The 13490-nt window shown below is 35.5% G+C and overlaps 3 pseudogenes; all 3 read left to right on the forward strand.

The window, feature by feature from the left end:
- The first annotated feature begins 5825 nt into the window (after positions 1 to 5825).
- Positions 5826 to 7041, forward strand: LOC120219055 (annotated as a pseudogene).
- Positions 7042 to 7164: 123 nt separating this feature from the next.
- LOC120219091 lies at positions 7165 to 8565 on the forward strand (annotated as a pseudogene).
- A 334-nt stretch (positions 8566 to 8899) lies between these two features.
- LOC120219092 lies at positions 8900 to 9985 on the forward strand (annotated as a pseudogene).
- Positions 9986 to 13490: the final 3505 nt, after the last annotated feature.

Raw genomic sequence — 13490 nt, forward strand, 5'->3', positions numbered from 1 at the left:
TAAAATTTGTCTTTGACCTTCTTGAGTACAATTTGGTCCTTGAATTTAGTTTTGATATGCAATTTGACCCCTAATTTTTTTAATATAAATTTATCCTATGTTAAACTAAAATTTCAAATATAAATCTTAACATTTCAAATCATCTTTAATTTATAAAATAAAAATATTAGATCACTAATGTAACACCCCCAACCCATACCCGACCCGAATACGAATTATAAGTGTCACATTGACTTTTCAAAACCTTTACTCTTACAAAAATCATGAAAAAATTTAAACTTTCATTAAAATAAAGTGAACTAATTTACATAAGCATAATCAAAATATTACAAAATCGATCAGAGCACCTGTGATTTAAACTGGATTACATGCCAACATAATTAATACAACGAAATGACATATTGTTTGAATCACTTCTAATATGATCTTCTGTAAAAGGTATGTTGCCTTGTTGGATCCTAAATCTGATTTTCCTGCTTCTTGGTACCTACGTGTGAAACACTCACACGCTAAGTCACAAACTTAGTGAGACATAATATACAATAATGCAATAGTGAACTAATGGAACATGCAATCCTATAATATCATCATATAATAACAATCATCTTATATCTATTCAACAATAACATATAATATCATGCATTGAATAAATAATAACATGTCATTTCACAATATCAATAATTCTTTTTACATCTTTTATTATCCCATGTATATTGCTGAGAACATAAGGTATGCGAGTACATTGAGGTTGTGCACATATGTTGTTACCGCAACTCTATAAATTTCCACTGAGTGGCATATATATAAGGTCCTTCATATAAAATTGTCCTGAATGACCTTATATATATGTCCCGAATGACCACATAGACCTCTCGACTCTTGGCATGTCAATTATACCCACATCTCTCATCTCACATAACATGGGCTTAAATATTATGTGTTTCATATGTTCATATAGTCAACTAATTCATCATATATACATGTACTCATATAACTCATATCATATATCATATGTGCATATAATCACTTATCTCATATCATATAGTTTATGTTTTGTTCTCTTATGTTCACATGGATCACATAACCTATTTCATAACATATAAACATATCAGTTATGCATGTACTCATAATGCAACACCCCCCAACCTGTACTCGACCCAGATACGAATCCGAGGTGTCACACTGACATATCAAATCATTTACTTGCATAAAATAGTGAGTAATTTAAAAACTTTTATAACATATAATTGACCAATTTACATAAAATACATTTTCATTATTGCAAAACCGATCAGAGCGTGCATAATTCACTTATTCATTTATATATAACTTATTCAAAGCGTTTACAAAATTATTCCGAGATTATACAACATATTCTTTTGAATACATGCCAACATGAACTTATATATATACTATCATACATATTGTTAATTTTTTTTTCTGATCTGACCTTCAGCAAGGAGAACTGACCTGTCTTGCACTCCAACTATCCATAAGCTTGTAAGAACTTGCGTGTGAAACACTCACACGCTAAGTCTATGACTTAGTGAGGCAATAAACATATAATGTAAACATTATCTAATAATCATACATAAACAATTACTACTATCATTCCATACAATTCATATACTTTTACATGTAACAAATACATATATACACACCTATATATCATTATTATCCATATCTCTTATCACTATCATTGATTCCTTTTATCGTATGATCTTATAATTACCCTTGTACAATCATATATCAGACATAACATTTCATAAGGAAACAAGTATATCATCATATCAAGTTTTTAATATTATCTCTTTATTAGCCCATGGTATATATGTGAGAACTGTAGATATGTGAGTCTATTGAGGTTGTGCACCACTATGTTGTCACCACGGCTCGTATAAATGTCCCGAAGGACCTATCCAGAGGTCATAAAGATCCTCGGTAACTGTCCATAGGTCCCGAAGAACTTAGGTAAACTATCCATATATTCCTTAGAACATAGGTAAACCCTCGACTCTTGGCATGCCAACTATACCCCTAGCTCTCGTATAACATAACATGGACATTATTATTTATGTTATCACACTTTCACATATTCACATGTACATGTCACTTTCATATGATTCATATTCATATGTCATTTAACTTGTAACACTTCTCATGTTCATATAACATGAATATCACTAGTATCTCTTGTTATCATATGCTTCACATATATCATATATATCACATTCATCTTTCCATTTATTTACATACGCCACATAACATTTACAAGAACATATCCACACATATAATCAAACAAACATGCATTTTCATGTCATTCATTTCACTCTCTATATCCTTATCACATAGCTTATTTGGTCTCTCATGTTCTTATGTAAGCACATATATATATCACACAACACATAGAACATGTTAAACATATCACATACAATAACATTTTAAGAGTTACTTCTTACCATAGTAACTCCGTCAATGGCTCATTGCAAGCCAATGTTCGTTCTATAAGTACAATTAAAATTGCACTCACCTTAGCCTTGTTTGCCTTGAATCAATCATAATCCTTCGATTGTTCCGGAACAGTATTACACTCTAAATCTACATAACAATACATTGATACATATCAGTATACTAATTACATTAGATATATCTTAAACTATCACTTCTTAGGCTAAGAGAAAAGCTAATTTCAACTCTTAATGAAGGTATGCATCGACGCACTTGTGCATCGGTGCACAAAATACATTCAATTTTTTGTATCAAGGGAGTGCATCGATGCACGCCTTATGCATCGATGCACTAATTGCATTCGATGTTTCTTCTTTAAAGGGTGCATCGATGCACTTTGAATGTGCATCGATACACCTTACCCAGAAATTGTATTTCAAGCCCGAAAATCATCAACTCTTCACTCAATTCTTCTATTTTAAGCCCTATCATGTCATTAAACTTAACTATCACTTCATAAACCACTTATATCCATATAAACTATCTTTATTTTCCATATCTCTTCATGATTCTTAAAATTAAAAATCATACCCAATTTTTCATGTTATCTAAACTTTGATTTAACACTTGTAACTTCTTATTCACACCTATGACAAGTCAAATTCCATCTCAACGTTCATTTATTAACTCTTTTTCAGAAATTCACTTTAAAACTCATTTTCTTTAATCTTTTATAACCTCTTCATCCTTTGATTTTAAGATAACTTAAGCTTTCCCTAAGCTTAAGTATCACCTAATGATTAAAACCCCACTTAAGTTTTAGCTAATAATCAACAACTAAGAAATCTTACCTTTGTCATGGAGCTTATGGGGAGAAGAAGGAGAAGAAGAAGAAGAAGGAAATAAGCTTCTAGATACTCCCCACCCATATGCTTATCTCTTTAATAAGAGATAAATATCTTTTTCATAAAAAGACCATTATATCCCTTCCATAATTCCCTAATTATCATTTAATCCAATACTGAAATATTCATACTTAAATCATTGAACTTTTTAATAAATTATAATTTTGTCACCAAATTTTTAAAATTTACAATTTGGTCACTAACCCATAATTTGGGATGTTACACATAATGATCATAACTTATGCATGTTCAGAACTATGGAACCATGAAATCAAACATACGAAACAAACTTATCGCAAGTCTTGTTTCCATAAAACAACATCTACACTATGGTATGCACTCACCTTAGCCTCACTTAGTCCAATAACTCCTATGACTTTTATCTCTCTCTTGATCGTTCCTAATTCTTCGATTGTTCCGGAACTCGCTTATGCTCGATATCTACACAATTATACATTTGATATGAATATCAGAATTCTAAGTATTATAATTCGATCCTTAATAACCTAAGTTAAAAGAAATACTTAATTTAAATTTCCACTTTAAGTAGTATCGGTACCCAAGGTATGGTACCGATACTTCCTTTATTGTGGTATTGATACCCTTTCCCGGTTCTGGAATTTCATTTCAAAAATGGTATCGATACTTGCCTAATGGTATCGATACTGACCTTTATGTATCGATACTCCTTGAATAAATTATCCACTTTTGGCTTATGGTATCGATATTGTTCAACCAGTATCGATACCCATGACCCAAATATCACTTGTTTCTCTTTGAAGTGGCGGTATTGAATGAATCAGTATCGATACTCCTAACCTAGAATTCACTCCTTTAGCCCGAAATTTACCAATATCAACCTAGACTTTTCATTTTTAACCCATTTCAGGCCATTAAACTCAACTACACTTACTCAAATCAATTTATATCCATATAACACATCATTGTATTCAATATATCATCATAATTCTTGAAAACAAGAATCTTACTAAATTTCCAACATGTTCTAATTTCATTTATAACACTTTATACTTCTTATTCTAACTTATGACAAGTCAAATTTAATCTCAAAATTCATTTACTAACTTCTTTCCACAATTTCACTAAACAACCTCTTATATTAAATCTTCCATAACTTCCTCATCTTTTAGTTTTAAGAGAACTTAAGCTTTCCTTAAGCTTAAGTATCACCTAAAGAACATAACTCAATCTTAATTTCAATAAATATTCAGCTAATATGAAACTCACCGTTCCCAAATAGTTTTCACGGCTGAAAGAGAGAGAAGATGATGAGTTCTCTGGAAACTTTGATTTTTACCTCCCACAATTCCATGTGGTTATAATATAACCACAATAAATTTTTTTATTATTTTATTTTTCAAATGACCATTTTGCCCTTTCATTTCTCCTTCGTTGCTATTCAATCCTACATAAAAATATTCCACTTAAGTCCTTGAACTTTTCAATTTATCTAATTTAGTCACTAAATTCTAAAATTTTACAATTTAGTCACTAATCCAGTGTTTGGGATGTTACAACTAATTGAAGATTGTAAAATAAAATAGTCATTCCCAACTACAAATTGAAATTTGAGAGGCTCATAATTATTTCTTCATTTGAAAGTCTTGGGATAGAACCCTATCATTCCAGCCTGTTGTAGGGTTGTATTGAAACATATGAAATAATAATTTATGACTATTTTTCTTCGTAAAAACATACATGTTCCCTAATGAACCGTAAATAACAATCAACCTAGTTATAGTATTATATTTATACTTCACCATCAGCATACTTGTACGTCTTCAGTTGCTCTGATAAAGTCAGATCCGAAATCAAAATTTAATTCTTTTAATAACAAATCTGATTTCGTTTTTTAAATATTAAATCATGTATAATTGTTGTATACAAAACCCAAGTTCCATTAATGGCTTAGAATTTCGCAACTACTCTTTTAATTAAACTTTAAATTTGATTAGTGAAAGAACAACGTTATTTTTTTATCATCAAAGTTATTCAATAAATTCGAAAAAATATTTTCTTTTATTAAAGAATGCGCTGTGTATAAAATAGATTAGGCATTGAACAAAGGTTTTGACCATTGGCACACAAACTTGGATTTGACAAATATTTTAAACCCAGCAAAGAATCGGCCAGTGTCTGTGGTTATAACAATCCAGGTGTGAAGAACATGGCAGCAACTTAAAAACAAAAGCTTTTCCCTATCCTCCACTAATTCCTTACTATAATAATCCAACCCCCCCCCCCCCTTTCAAAAAGCAGATAAATTGTGTTCTTGAATCGTCATTTTCCTCCACCCAATTTTTATTCATTGCATCTACACTTGCCAGCCTATGTAGGGGCTTTATTTAACTCATTCAACAGTTCCTGGACCTAATTAAAGTCTTAGGAGAATTAGCATACAAGCATCTTCTTCCCCTACCTGCTGCATTACTCTTTCTATAAAGATGGTTCAGAGTTCAAAGACAAATTCAAAGGTTCCCAAGTTAAAGAAAACCAATGGCAAACAACAGTAATAATGTTGCCATTATCTTTGGGGTTACTGTTCTTGTCGGAAGAGAGTTAACCAAGAGGCTTATCTCGAAATCCAAGTGGAAGATCTATGGGGTAGCACGAAATCCCGAGATCATACCGATCAAAAGCAGCAGCTACCATTTCATATCATGCGATCTTTTAGATCCATTTGAAACCACCCAGAAGCTATCGATGTTGCAAGATGCGACGCACGTTTTCTGGGTCACTTGGGCTAGCCAGCATCCTTTGAATACACCAGAGTGCTGTGAGCAAAACAAGGAGATGATGTCTAGTGCCTTGAATGCCGTGCTCCCCATAGCAAAGGGTTTGAAGCATTTCGCACTTCAAACAGGGATGAGTCATTATGTGCCTTCGAATGCGAAAACGATTCATTTGTTCGACGAAGAATGGCTGAGGCCGAGTGGGAGCTCCAACTTTTACTATGTCCTAGAAGATTTGCTCCATGAGAGATTGGGTGGTAAGGTGGCTTGGACCGTGCATAGACCTGGCTTGTTGATGGGTCCTTCCAATAGGACTTTGTTTAATTTCATAGGTAGTTTGTCTACGGTGCTATTTGCAAACATTTGAGCCTCCCTTTCGTGTTTGGTGGGACAAGAGAATGCTGGGAAGAAAATTATATCGACGGCTCCGACGCGAGACTCATCGCCGAGCAAAAAATTTGGGCAGCCACCGCATGCGAGGACGTAGTTTGTTCCGATGGCGAGGCGTTTAATGCAATAAATGGTTCGAGTTTTACGTGGAAGGAGATATGGCCAATACTGGGGAAGAAACTTGGAGTTAGAGTGCCCGAGGAGATGTTTATGGAAGGGTTTTGGTTTAAAAGCGCCATGGGAGACAAGAAGAAAGAATGGGAAGAAGTCGTGGTGAAGGAAAAGTTGGTGGAGACGAAGATGGAAGAGCCAATTGGGAATTCTTAGACACATTGTTTCGGTTGCCGGCCAAATTGTTGGGGTCACGAGCCAAAGTTGATGGCCTGGGTTTTACAATGACATGCAACACACTTGATTCGATCTTTTATTGGATTGATCTCATGAGGGATGACAAGTTCATTCCATATCAAAACTGTTTCAACTTAAGCTTATTATTATAGAATTATCATAAATCAATATAATAATACCTTCAGACTTTATATTTTAAATAAATCATTTTAAAATTAGATGGTCATTTTATATTTTTTAATTGTTAAGGGACTCGACAAAAAAACATCTCATAGTCGGTGTAGTATTTACATATTTTATCCCATGTACAAGTATATATATGTGGAAACATTTCAGGAAACCACATAGTAAACCATCAAAGAGATTCAAACTTTCCTACAGAAGTATGAGAAGCCATATATTTTATCTGGTTTTCCTCTTGATTTCAGTAGCCCAAGGATTGAACCCCAAATGTGAGCCAAGAGCGAGGGTCAAACCTCCAAGTCTTCCACATTTACAGTCCTCACCCTTCAGACCCTCAAAGCCACTCTCGTGGGAAGAAGATGTGCTCCAAACACAGGCCAAGGACCGTGCCAGGCTGCAATATTTGTTGAGCCTGGTGGCCAAGAAATCCGTGGTGCCAATGGCTTCCGGCAGGCAGATCCTGCAAAGTCCAACTTGTATAGTGAAAACCAACATCGGAACCCCACCTCAGACCTTGCTCATGGCCATGGACACCAGCAACGACGCCGCTTGGATCCCTTGCACCGGCTGCATTGGTTGCTCTTCCAGTACTGTTTTCGACAATGCTAAATCCACCACTTTCCAGTCACTCGGCTGCCAAGCTGCACAATGCAAGCAGGTGCCAAATCCCAGCTGCGATGCCACTGGTAACAGCTGCATATTCAACATGACCTACGGGGGTTCAACCATCGCAGCAAACCTCTCACAGGACACATTCACCATAGCCACTGACTCTGTCCCGAGCTACACTTTTGGTTGTCTCCAGAAGAAACCGGCATCTCGGTGCCACCGCCGGGTCCGTTGGGGCTCGGTCGAGGTCCATTGTCTTTTTTGTCTCAGACCCAAGACTTGTACCAATCCACGTTTTCATACTGTTTGCCTAATTTTAGGTCTTTGAACTTTTCTGGGTCATTGAGACTTGGGCCAGTTGGGCAGCCATTGAAGATCAAATACCCCCCCGTTGCTGAAGAACCCTAGGAGACCACCGCTTTACTTTGTGAATCTGATTGTAATTAGAGTTGGAAGCAAAGTTGTTGATATCCCACCATCTGCCATTGCTTTCAATCCTACCACTGGTGCTGGCACCATTATTGATTCTGGTAATCTTTCTCTTATTCCTCGTGTCAATTAGTTAAAATTTTCATGAAAATTAACTATTAAAGCTCCATTTAAATTGTCGCATTTAACTTTGCTATTAAACGTTAGGCACCGTCTTCGCCCGGCTAGTTGAACCAGCATATGTAGCCGTCCGGGACGAGTTCCGGAGACAAATCAAGGTCACCAATGTGACATCCCTTGACGGTTTTGACACATGTTACAACGTCCCAATCGTGGTACCGACGATAACATTCATGTTCACCGACATGAACGTGACACTACCACAAGACAACCTATTAATCCACAGCACAGCAGGCAGCACCACATGTTTGACAGTATATCCATGTTGTATTTGTATTACTGCATTAAAAGCAAACCTAAAGTAGTTTAAATAATTTTACTATAAAATTTTCTCAAACCCTTAAGTAAATTTAAAGAAAAACACAACAATTTTATGTTGAGACGGTAGAAAAATACCAGAAAATGAAGTTGTTTTCTTTTATACATTTTTGTATTCACTTGGACCAAATTTGAAGTTTAGTTTTTTATATTTATGCTATAATAATTTTTTATTGAAAAACCTGTGTTGTCGTGGTAGATTGCGGCAGGTTGAAGATGATGAAAAGTCTACACATCTAAAATAGTCAAATGGTAGCAACTTGCATTGCATGACTCATCTTCGAAAAAGTCAAAATATATCTTCCTTTTTGTTTCTTCCAATTTGCCATTTCCACCACCAAACCCAAGTCAATGGAAGTTAAACGCCGAACCGCTCGGAATCTGGTAGCCAAACTAAGCTCAGTTTCCGAACAGAGGCTTTGTGTGAATTAAGGCTAATTTCCAAACATGATCCCGAAAGCCGACCCTTAATTGCCGATGCCGGAGCCGTTGGTTATCTTTCCGAAACGCTTTACGGTTCTTCTCCTGCTATTCAAGAAAACGCCGCCGCAACTTTGTTGAATCTCTCCATTACTTCGCGCGCTTCTCTCATGTCCACTCGCGGCTTCCTCGACTCCTTATCTTACTCGCTCAGTAATTCACCTTCTCCTGCCGCGGTTCAGTCCTGCGCCGCCACGCTTTATAGCCTTCTCATTGCGGAGGACTCTTACCGTCCCATTATTGGATCGAAACGTGATATTCTTTACTCGCTGTTGTCGGTCATCGCTGCTAACAACGCGCCGCCTCTGTCGATTAAGGATGCTTTGAAGGCGTTGTTTGGGATCGCGCTTTACCCGTTGAATCGGGCCAGTTTGGTGGGTCTCGGGGCGGTTCCCGCTTTGATGGCATTGATAGTCAGGGATGCGAGGCTGGGGATCGTGGAGGACGCCACAGCGGTGCTGGCGCAGATTGCGGGGTGCGAAGAGAGTGAAGAAGCGATGAGGAAGGCGGGTGGTATTAGGGTTTTGGGTGATTTGTTGGATGAAGGGACTGGAGCCAGTGAAAGAATAAGGGAAAATGCGGTGGCGACTCTGTTGAACTTGGCTCGCTGCGGCGGCGAGAATGCGAGGAAAGAAGTTAGAGAAATGGGGGCTAAAATTATAGAACAGATTACCGACTTGACGAAGAATGGAAGTGCTAAAGGGAAGACTAGAGCAGTGGACTTGCTGAAAATCGTTGTTGATGGAGATGGGAACACAATTGAAGTGAGGGGTTTTATCTCCAACAATTCCTTTGATTCCATGAATCATTCTATATGAAGTGCTTTGCATTTTGATTCCAACATTTGTTGATAGTGTGTAATTTCTTATTCGAATCAGTAAATTGTATGTTTGCCATCTCATTGAAACCGGTGGTAAACAATTTTAGGAGATATTAAGTTGTTTAGTGATCGTGTGTAGATTTGTTCATAACTGTGATAAAAATTCATTTGTTGTACAAATTTAGTATGGTGCCATTTGGCATAACATATTCCTTCTTGTTACCAGAAAGAATGAAGGAGGGAAATACGAGTTTATGATTGATATGCTTGGTTTTCTTTTACCTCTGTTCAAGATTATGTTATGTGAATGACCTTACTTGTGCAGGTTGTTTATACATTTAAGTGTGTAAATAAGGTCAAAGAGAGCAAAATCAGGCCTTTGGGATAACTTAAAAGCATGTTATTCTTCACGTAATGTTAGGAACATCTCCGTTATGCATTCTACAAATAAGCGAACCTGTGAAAAAGTTTCCTAGGAAATTTGGTAGATTCATAAATAATAGTCCTTCCTGCATTGTGTTTGTTGTATATCAAGCTAATCTTTTACAAAAAGTAATCTCTGTCTCATGTAGTAACCCTTTAGAGATGGCATCCAACATTTCCAGGGTTTGAATCCTAACATCTGTATGCGATTCCCTTATTTTATTCTATATCTTTTGTGTTTGGTGTGAAGAATTGTTTTTAAGTTGGCCTTAATGAAAAATTGCAGTCAGGTTTTTTTTTTTAAATCGAAACCGCTTTGAAATCTAAACTAATTGAAATAAATTAAAAATCGTCTCTTAAGAATTACAAATAATAATTTCCGGAGACATGATTCAATATTTTTAACGGTTTTATTAACAAGAGACGTGATTAGCATATAACGATAGTATAGAGATGAAATTGAAATATTCAAAAGGTTAGATGCCAAATTAGAATGATTGTCCTAGTTTGAGATGAAATTAGAATGTTCAAAAGTTTTGGGATCAATTTAAAATGAAAGTCATAGTTTAAGGATGAAATTGAAATGCTTAAAAGTTTAAGGATCAATTCAAAATAAATATCACAGTTTGAGGACATGATGTGCTATTAACCCTTAAAGATATGAGATCAATTCAAAATTTAGCGTATAAGCGCGAAGACATAAACTTATCAAATCAAATGGTAAAATTGTTAAAATATTAAATGACCAAAAATTATGAAATGGTGTAAAGAAATTATTTTGGCAGTGGAGAACTTTTTTTTTCATGTGGGTTCTCATCTCATAGGGTATATGGTTTGAGGTTTTAGAATTTTAGGGGCGATTTGTTTATTTCAGAATGATTAAACGCTGAATGATTAAACGTTGAATGATTCAACGCTGAATGATTCAAATGCTGAATGATTCAAAGGCTTTGAATAGTTTAACTCTGAATGTAACATGTTGTTTGATAACTGGCTCTGAATGATTCAGAATACTTCTGTGTTGAATCATTTAGCACTGTTTTGCTGAATCATTCAGCACTGTTTTGCTGAATCAATCAACACTGAATCATTCAGATGTGCGAAACAAACGCGCTGAATGTTGAACCGTTCAACATTCAACGCTGAATAATTCCATTAAGAGACAAACAAACAACCCTTAGATTTAAATTTGAGATTTAGTGTTTATGATTGTGAATACATTTTCGTCTCATTTAAATTATGATAAATTAAATCATCTACCAGCATTCTAGAAAAAGTTGTATGCTTGTGGTGTGTGTAGGGGGGAGGGGGGTTTTCTCCCACCAGAGGGGTGTGAGTTGTTAAGAATATATATACATACACATACATTTATCTATAATCGATAAACTCAACTAAGGAAACCACATTCTAATGTCTGTCAAATACAATCATATTTCCTTACGTATAGGGTTGCACAGAAGTCAGATTTTAATTTGATCCAGATCGGTTTTATCCGATCCGATTTTTTTTTATGAAAAAAAATCGGTTTATAAAATAACCGGTTCGGTTTCTAACCGGTTTGGAGGGCCGGATATCCTAACCGGTGTAACCGGTTTCGGTTTTAAAAAAACCGATTATAAAAAAACCGATTTTAATATTATTAAAATTACATCGTCATCAATTGCAACAAAGTTTACGATAATTGAAATACTTAAATACTTCTAAGTTTGATAAATTCAAATACTTAAAAACTTCCAAGTTCGATAAATTCAAATACTTAAAAACTTCAAGTTCGATAATTGAAACAAAGTTTACGATAATTGAAATAAAGTTTAAAAATAAACTACATTGCCATCTCTTCTTCATCATCTTCGCCTTCTTCATTTGGAAGGGATATTCCAAGTTCGACTTCTTCAATGTGCAAGTTTGCTTCCAAATTGACATCAATTGCATCTTCTAGGGTGGTGATATGTTGCTTACGAGCCGCTCCATCTAAATAATCCTTTAAACAAATGCATACTTCCACCGACTCGGGACTTAGTCTTGATCTCCGTTGCGATATAACCCTGCCACTAACAGAAAAAGCGGATTCCGAAGCTACCGTAGAAGCTTGGACGGTTAGTAAATCACGGGCCATGGAGGCTAGAATCGGAAATTGTGCTTCCTTTTCTTTCCACCAAGCCAAAATATCCAAACTTTCAAACTCTTCAAATGTCATTTTTGATAGAAAATCGCATGACATGTAATTTCTCAACTTGCTACTTGGGGTGGTAGTACGTGATCGTTTGGATTGAGAATTTACAAGAGTATTAAAAAGATTCAAATTTATGTTACTTGGACGTCTACTAGATGATTCCGCATTCATTCTCATTTGATCGTGTATTACACTACTTGATCCGTATTTAGTTAAATAAATTGCAAACATGTCTCGAAAACATTTGTTAAAATAATTTATTTGGTTTTGGACAAAGTTGAGTTCATCATCGGTTAGATTAAAAGCAAACGCAATTTGTTCAATTAGTGTTTCAACCCCGCCAACATTTAACGTTAGGTTTAAAGCGGCGGCACAAGTAAAAATGGGGGGAATCTCCTTAAAATATTTTAAAAGTTTTTCCTTCATTGCAAAGCCAATTTCTTGAAAAACTTCGGTTTCAAATTCAAAGTCATTTAGTTGGGTAGCCAACAAAAATATTTGATTAAGAACCAACGGGCTAGTAGGGTAATAAACACCGGATAAAAAAGTTGTTGCATTTTTAAAAACCCCAAGCAAATCGGTTATTTTGGCTATAGTTTCCCAACTCGAATCCGGATAAATGTTTGGGACATGACCCCTCTCGAAAAGCCGATCGTGAAATGTTTGCAATGTTTCCCTTTGCCTTAAGGCAGTATGCATCATCATCCAAGTTAAGTTCCAACGAGTTGGACAATCCAAATTAGGACCCAAAGCTTTTTTATTAACGGACTTACAAAATCGTTTATAATCATTTAGTCTTTTGTTGTTGTTACAAAGAACCGATTTTATCATTGTTTTAAATTCTAATCTAATCGGCTCAATAACCTCCAAACCGGCTTGCGCGGATAAATTAATTATGTATGCAACGCAACGGGTATGAAAAAACGCACCGTCTAAAATCGGTGAAAGTAATATTTTCAATCTTGGAACCGCGTTTGTATTATTCGATGCATTATCAAAGGATATAGAAAAAACTTTATTTTCTAATTTAT

Source organism: Hibiscus syriacus, unplaced genomic scaffold (genome assembly GCF_006381635.1).
Source record: "Hibiscus syriacus cultivar Baekdansim isolate YM2019G1 unplaced genomic scaffold, ASM638163v2 tig00110204_pilon, whole genome shotgun sequence".
Lineage (NCBI taxonomy): Eukaryota > Viridiplantae > Streptophyta > Magnoliopsida > Malvales > Malvaceae > Hibiscus > Hibiscus syriacus.